The sequence below is a fragment of the Pseudochaenichthys georgianus genome, unplaced genomic scaffold (genome assembly GCF_902827115.2).
Source record: "Pseudochaenichthys georgianus unplaced genomic scaffold, fPseGeo1.2 scaffold_419_arrow_ctg1, whole genome shotgun sequence".
NCBI lineage: Eukaryota > Metazoa > Chordata > Actinopteri > Perciformes > Channichthyidae > Pseudochaenichthys > Pseudochaenichthys georgianus.
The window spans coordinates 184,373-192,606 of record NW_027262984.1 but is presented as its reverse complement, the minus strand read 5'-3'; positions in this window follow the sequence as shown (position 1 = coordinate 192,606).

Sequence of the window (8,234 nt, the reverse complement as noted above, 5' to 3'; positions counted from 1 at the left end):
CCCCCTTATCACCTGAATCTCCTCTAGAGCTCCATTGAGTTCTTTGTAACCAGATGTCTCTCAGAGGGGCGTGGGGAGGGGCTCCTTATCTTCATCTAAAGTAACAGACAGAGAATCAGCACTTTGGAAACAGGGCTGAAACAGAGGGGATTATGGGTAATGCTGCACTGATCTGTTTGGTGTTTCAGCCAATCAGAGACAGGCTCTGTATATATCTGAGACCTGTGATATATCGATGAGAAACAGTATGATAGGGGACCTTTAATGAAGCATGCATAAAAAAAACATATTAAAGATAAAGCAATTATATTAACAAATTACAGAATTTACAAAATACACATCCTTTAACAGCTCTGAGGATTTAGCAGCTAGGTATTTATTGCACAGTTATTAACGGCATATATTACACATAGTTACATATATTGCGCACACACTACTCATCTCATTGTACCTGTATAATGACAATAAACAATTATATTCTATAGTCGGTATCTAACAACGAGGGCTTGTCTTCGTGAAGTCACAACGCTGCATTCCCTTTATGGAAAACAGCTGAGTGCGTTCGAGGCGAAACCTCGACATGTAATCCACATTTAAGATGTTTTGAATCCATCCTGATGATGGATGCTCCGTCAGGGCGTCCTCGGTGTCCTCTGTGTCACCGTGTCTCCATGTTTATTGCGAGCGTCTGTCCGACATGTTCTGCAGGTTTATGGAGGATGAAGGACATTCAGAATGGATCGTCTGTCACTCTTTTAATCCCACGATGGAAACGAAAGTACAGCAGTCCCACGTTGATGCTTTTTTTACCGTTTTAATACAGGACCAGACAGAATATTGATATTTTGCTTCTTTACTTACACGATGTACATTTCCTCTCTGTGGGATTTATAAAGGTATTCTGATTCTGGAGTAAGGGATTGCATAGAAGTCTATGAGAAAAATTACCCTACTTATCAGTTTCTGTTAGTTAATTAATTGCAAACATTTTGACCACTTAACAATGTCCAACCCTAGAGAGTGTGGTGCAGGAATGAGTCCTAAACCCCGGTCAGCATTTTAGCACTTTTCCTGTTCCTCGTCTGGAAGTCAAAGGTTTCTTGAATGTCTTTTTGGTTGATATCCTGAAATAAGTACTGTGGATAACCACAATCTGAAAAGATGTTGACGTTTTTTCATTACGAGATGAAATAAGTCAGTAAATTGGTGAATACAAAAATGGAGGTTGCTAACAAGTGTCTAAATGAGACGACTAAACTTCATCACGCCCAACATTAGCCTCCTTTAGCTTAGCGGTGGTGACGTGAAGTCATGTGACCGTGCTGTAGTTCCTTTATAGCGCAACATTAGCCGCCTTTAGCTTAGCGGTGGTGACGTGAAGTCATGTGACCGTGGCTGTAGTTCCTTATAGCGCAACATTAGCCGCCTTTAGCTTAGCGGTGGTGACGTGAAGTCATGTGACCGTGCTGTAGTTCCTTTATAGCGCAACATTAGCCGCCTTTAGCTTAGCGGTGGTGACGTGAGTCATGTGACCGTGCTGTAGTTCTTTAATAGCCCAACATTAGCCTCCTTTAGCTTAGCGGTGGTGATGTGGAAGTCATGTGACCGTGCTGTAGTTCCTTTATAGCGCAACATTAGCCGCCTTTAGCTTAGCGGTGGTGACGTGAAGTCATGTGACCGTGCTGTAGTTCCTTTATAGCGCAACATTAGCCGCCTTTAGCTTAGCGGTGGTGACGTGAAGTCATGTGACCGTGCTGTAGTTCTTTAATAGCCCAACATTAGCCTCCTTTAGCTTAGCGGTGGTGATGTGAAGTCATGTGACCGTGCTGTAGTTCCTTTATAGCCCAATATTAGCCGCCTTTAGCTTAGCGGTGGTGACGTGAAGTCAGGTGACCGTGCTGTAGTACTTTAATAGCCCAACATTAGCCTCCTTTAGCTTAGCGGTGGTGATGTGAAGTCATGTGACCGTGCTGTAGTTCCTTTATAGCGCAACATTAGCCGCCTTTAGCTTAGCGGTGGTGACGTGAAGTCATGTGACCGTGCTGTAGTTCTTTAATAGCCCAACATTAGCCTCCTTTAGCTTAGCGATGGAGACGTGAAGTCATGTGACCGTGCTGTAGTTCCTTTATAGCCCAATATTAGCCTCCTTTAGCTTAGCGGTGGAGACGTGAAGTCATGTGACCGTGCTGTAGTTCCTTTATATCCCAACATTAGCCTCCTTTAGCTTAGCGGTGGAGACGTGAAGTCATGTGACCGTGCTGTAGTTCATTATAGCCCAACATTAGCCGCCTTTAGCTTAGCGGCGGTGACGTGAAGTCATGTGACCGTGCTGTAGTTCCTTTATAGCCCAACATTAGCCGCCTTTAGCTTAGCGGTGGTGACGTGCAAGTCATGTGACCGTGCTGTAGTTCCTTTATAGCCCAACATTAGCCACCTTTAGCTATAGCGGTGGTGACGTGAAGTCATGTGACCGTTGCTGTAGTTCTTTATAGCCCCGACATTAGCCTCCTTTAGCTTAGCGGTGTGACGTGAAGTCATGTGACCGTGCTGTAGTTCCTTTATAGCCCAACATTAGCCACCTTTAGCTTAGCGGTGGTGACGTGAAGTCATGTGACCGTGCTGTAGTTCCTTTATAGCCCAACATTAGCCACCTTAGCTTAGCGGTGGTGACGTGAAGTCATGTGACCGTGCTGTAGTTCCTTTATAGCCCAACGTTAGCCTCCTTTAGCTTAGCGGTGGTGACGTGAAGTCATGTGACCGTGCTGTAGTTCTTTAATATCCCAACATTAGCCTCCTTTAGCTTAGCGATGGAGACGTGAAGTCATGTGACCGTGCTGTAGTTCCTTTATAGCCCAACATTAGCCGCCTTTAGCTTAGCGGCGGTGACGTGAAGTCATGTGACCGTGCTGTAGTTCCTTTATAGCCCAACATTAGCTGCCTTTAGCTTAGCGGCGGTGACGTGAAGTCATGTGACCGTGCTGTAGTTCCTTTATAGCCCAACAGTTAGCCGCCTTTAGCTTAGGCGGTGGTGACGTCAAGTCAATGTGACCGTGCTGTAGTTCCTTTATAGCCCAACATTAGCCTCCTTTAGCTTAGCGGTGGTGAGTGAAGTCATGTGACCGTGCTGTAGTTCCTTTATAGCCCAACATTAGCCGCCTTTAGCTTAGCGGTGGTGATGTGAAGTCATGTGACCGTGCTGTAGTTCCTTTATAGCCCAACATTAGCCACCTTTAGCTTAGCGGTGGTGACGTGAAGTCATGTGACCGTGCTGTAGTTCCTTTATAGCCTAACATTAGCCACCTTTAGCTTAGCCGTGGTGACGTGAAGTCATGTGACCGTGCTGTAGTTCCTTTATAGCCCAACATTAGCCACCTTTAGCTTAGCGGTGGTGACGTGAAGTCATGTGACCGTGCTGTAGTTCCTTTATAGCCCAACATTAGCCACCTTTAGCTTAGCGGTGGTGACGTGAAGTCATGTGACCGTGCTGTAGTTCCTTTATAGCCTAACATTAGCCACCTTTAGCTTAGCCGGTGGTGACGTGAAGTCATGTGACCGTGCTGTAGTTCCTTTATAGCCCAACATTAGCCACCTTTAGCTTAGCGGTGGTGACGTGAAGTCATGTGACCGTGCTGTTAGTTCCTTTATAGCCCAACATTAGCCACCTTTAGCTTAGCGGTGGTGACGTGAAGTCATGTGACCGTGCCTGTAGTTCCTTTATAGCCCAACATTAGCCACCTTTAGCGTAGCGGTGGTGACGTGAAGTCATGTGACCGTGCTGTAGTTCCTTTATAGGCCCAACATTAGCCACCTTCTAGCTTAGCGGTGGTGACGGTGAAGTCATGTGACCGTGCTGTAGTTTCCTTTATAGCCCAACATTAGCCACCTTTAGCTTAGCGGTGGTGACGTGAAGTCATGTGACCGTGCTGTAGTTCCTTTATAGCCTAACATTAGCCACCTTTAGCACACACACCTCAACCATTAAACGTGACATTTGCTCCAGTTGTACGTATATGCAGGTGGAGGAAACACTAATGAATCCCATCTTTTCTCCCCGTCTGTTCTGCTCTCTGTCCCCCCTTTAACTCTGGAGGTAAAGTGCTTATATAAGCCTTTATACTCTGTTATGCCCACAGGACCCCCATTTGCAGCGATCGGTGACGCCAGCGGGTCGTTTCTTCGGGTCAGATCCCAGTTTCACTCTGCATGACTAATATCCCTGCATGACTACCCACCATGTTCTCTACACAGGTACGGATATTGGGCAATTTAGAATGAGGCCTCACGCAGTTACGGCGTCTCCGTTAGTTAACATTAAGTCACCTGCATTTAGTAATCTGCACGACTCCACTGAGGTTACGACGGTGTCAGATCGAGCGTGCTCTGATATTTATTGCTGGCATATAAGAGGTGAGTTATATTAGAGGAAATAAAAAAAGGCCTTTCCGTTTGTTTCTGTGTTCCCTGCATGATATAACACTGGCAAAATGATCCGATACAAGCGAGAAGCAGGGGTACGAATGATGTGTCTTCACCAAAAATTATTTTATTAGGACATTGCATAAAAAGGATTAATGGACAAACATGTAAATCATATTTGTTCTCATTCTCTGTCAATAGCTATAACCACAAAACGTAATCAAAACCAGGGTCCTTTCTCTGTCCCTGGGGAAATCGAGTTAAGTGCTTCCTTGAAAATGCAATAAATCCAAAAATAGAATCCAAATGTTTATACAAACATAAGAAGTTAGAAAGTAAGAAAATGAAATAAAGAAGTGTATAAATAAATGAAGATATCTGGAAACGTCCAATAGATTATAGAAATAAAAATACCTATCCAAACATAAACAATTAAGTAAATCGTGCAGTTAAAAAAGATAAGAAAGGAATACACAAGCAGGAAATTAAAGTAAAATATGCAATACAAATAAATACAATAGAATGAAGATATTTATATAGGCATATTCGCCCTTAGTTGAAATTACCAATAAAATAATAAATAGAATAAAAATATTCACACAAAAACAAATTCAAGTAAAATTGTTCAATATAATAACATTAAGCCGTCTGGATAAAGATTCCCCTCTTCATGGCGCGGTGGTTCTCACAGTGTAACGCTGGGTTACGTGATGGTGTGTTGGTAGTTCATACCGCTGGCATTTCATGCAGAAAATGTAATATTTTCTCCGAGCTAACATCTCATAAGAAAACGTTTTTCTTTTTCTGTCTCTGGCTTCTTTCCCCTCTCCTTTGCAGGCCTGAGAAATGTTGCCAACTTTTTTTAAACCAGCTCAGAAAAACTAGGGTGTCAAGAGCTGCAAATTGAATTCTCAAGATCACTCAAAGGAAGGAGATGAATCCTGTCGAGCTGCGAACTTCATTTACCGTGTGTGTGTGTGTGTGTGTGTGTTGTGTGTGTGTGTGTGTGTGTGTGTGTGTGTGTGTGTGTGTGTGTGTGTGTGTGTGGATTTCCAAACAGCGGTTGAACAACACTCCGTCACCCCTGGTGTGAGCAGGAAAACCCACTGCAGGCTTCCCATCTGCTCAAAACCAGAGCAATGGCAGAGCTCACACACACCACACACACACACACACACACACACACACACACACACACACACACACACACACACACACACACACACACACACACAAGGTCTGGTCTGCACATATCTTGCAGAGTCTCTTGATGTAGCGAGCAGCCCTAATTTATATCAACACACATCAGAGGGAAGCAGACTCGTATTCAAACAGTTGTGATGAAGAAGGTTATGTGTATTTGTATGGAACATGTGCTGGATAAATACACCGGCTGGATGATGAAGTATTGACAGACTGATACCGTTTCCACGGCAATCAGATGAGTTTTCTGGAAGTGTCAGCAGCATTTTGTCGCAGGTTGTTACTGAAAGTAATCTTTATTGATGTCTGTGGGGAAATCAGACGATGATACACTGAGAGAGAATATCTGTTTGTGTTTCCCTCTACTCTGACATGTCTCCATCTCATTCTGCCTGTGCTGCAGAACCTCTTTTCACCCTCCGTCTGAAACCAGAGTCCAGTCTGCTCTGATTGCTTAGCTGGCCGGCTCTGTTGTGATGGTCGCCCAGCTTAGAGATGTCCCGCCCAGAGGTTGCGCTAGACTTTTTCGCTGGCCCGTCATTTTAACGGACAGGATCGTAAAATGTCCGTCGAAAACTACCCGTCGGCCTTTACACAACTCTGACGGGGGGGGGGGGGGGTGAAACTGTTAGTTTCAATGATCTGTTCGGCGAAGTTAGGTTTGGAAACGGTATAATTTCCTTTTTGGCGGGGCGTGCATAACACGGCATAACACGGCATAACACCGGAGCCTCGCTGCGGGAAACTGTTGCACTGTTTTCAGATTTTTCCGTCATTGTTAAGAAAATCTGTCACAGACGGAAATATTCGGTTAACGCGACCTCTGGTCCCGCCCCTTAGCCTATCACGTACAATGTGTTGGAGCGCTAGCCAATAGATGCGCGGAGTGTTCTGTCACTTTGCTCCGGATGGAGGCGGAAGCTGGTGTTGTAAGTCACAGACTGAAGTTTCTTTCAAAGGAACATGTGCTGATCCTCTCACATTACAATCTACTTCCTGTTCCGCATCCCACACATAATACGTGTTTTCAAACCTGAGGCGACGACAAAAGTTCAGCTGATGCAGCTTCTCTCTCTGTTGCAGCTCCTGCTTTACATGTTGCTTTATTTGAATTGAGTGATTGAGTGATTACAGGACAGGGGAAGACATTCAGTGTCGCACGTACACACACAACACCTGATAAAAGGAAACAGAGAAAAGTGGCATTCCACCAGATAAACCAACTGGATTCAAGGTTTAATGGCAACACTTAAGTCACAGGCTCCTCCAACAGAGCACCATGAGTATATATCGGACATAAACAAATTAAACCAATACAATAAATAACAGAATAGAAATAAAAGAGTACGAGGGAATGTTTTGAGACGTGCAAGTAAATACAGTAAAAGAGAAATAGTGCAAGAAGAGTCTATATTCAAGTAAATAGAATATGATACATAGATAAATAAATTGCAAGATCCAAACAGATGAGTGTTATGTTAACGCAGCTTTGGACCGGTGTGTTTTCTGTAAACTTGATATGAAATGTAGCATTTTGACGTATTTGAAATGGTGACGTTTACCGTATTGTGTGTTTTTAAAAAAGTACAAAATAAACATATTGTTGTGACTTTTGGACGATTCAGTTATACAGCATCCATAGCGGCTTAAGAGTTTCTCAAGCCACTTCCGACACATGGGTGAATGATTTCAACGCACTTAATAATCCAGAACCATAATCCATTTATTTCCATTGCACCATACAAGCCTCCTTCTGAGTGTGTGTGGTTGAACTGGTTTAAAACAACAGACCTAATCTCATGGATGTATAATAAGAACTGGGTACAGCGTGGGAGGCGGGGGCTCGTTCTTTCCTGTGAGAGCTGCTCATTGGCTCATGAGGACAAAATGGCCCAACTTTTGAGAGAGTGAAACGTCACAGATTACCCAGCATGCCTAGCTGTCAGAGCAGAAGAACCCGTATGTGCGCTCACAGAGCATGCGCCCCCTAAGCCCGCCTCCCGAGATCCCACTATTGGCTCAGTAGAATGAATGGAGACAGAAAAATAAATCTAGATTCAGCTTTTAGCGCATTTTACAACTTTAAGGACCGAATGATTCTAATAAGGGCTATAAAATAGTTCATACTGGGTAGTTTAAACTCTGGGGAACAGCCGGGGACGCCAATACGGAAGTGCCACACACTGCAGTTCATACATGGGCCGCTAGGGACTGGCTGCAGAAAGGAGCCATAGACCCTCATGTTAAAATGCCCGACTTTACAGCAGTAAAAACATGTTTCTACCCATGGATGCAATAAATATTATTATCGATATATTTAGATTCCACCGTCATGATTATGAATCTGTGAGTGAATTGTTTTCTAACACGACCCTTTTATTTATATTAGGTCTTAAGTGTTTGCATTAATTAGGGCGTGGTCACGTTGATGGACACGTACATGCCTCACTGTCAGCTAACAGCAACTTGTCCACTCTGCTAGGCTACAACCCTAGAGGCTACAACGTTAGTTAGTCATAGTACTGTACTTGACCCTTTAGCTTTAGCCGTGTTCGTGGTGATTGTGCCTTTTAGGGAATATTGTTACAAATACCAGACAATTAAAATGTCGTGCT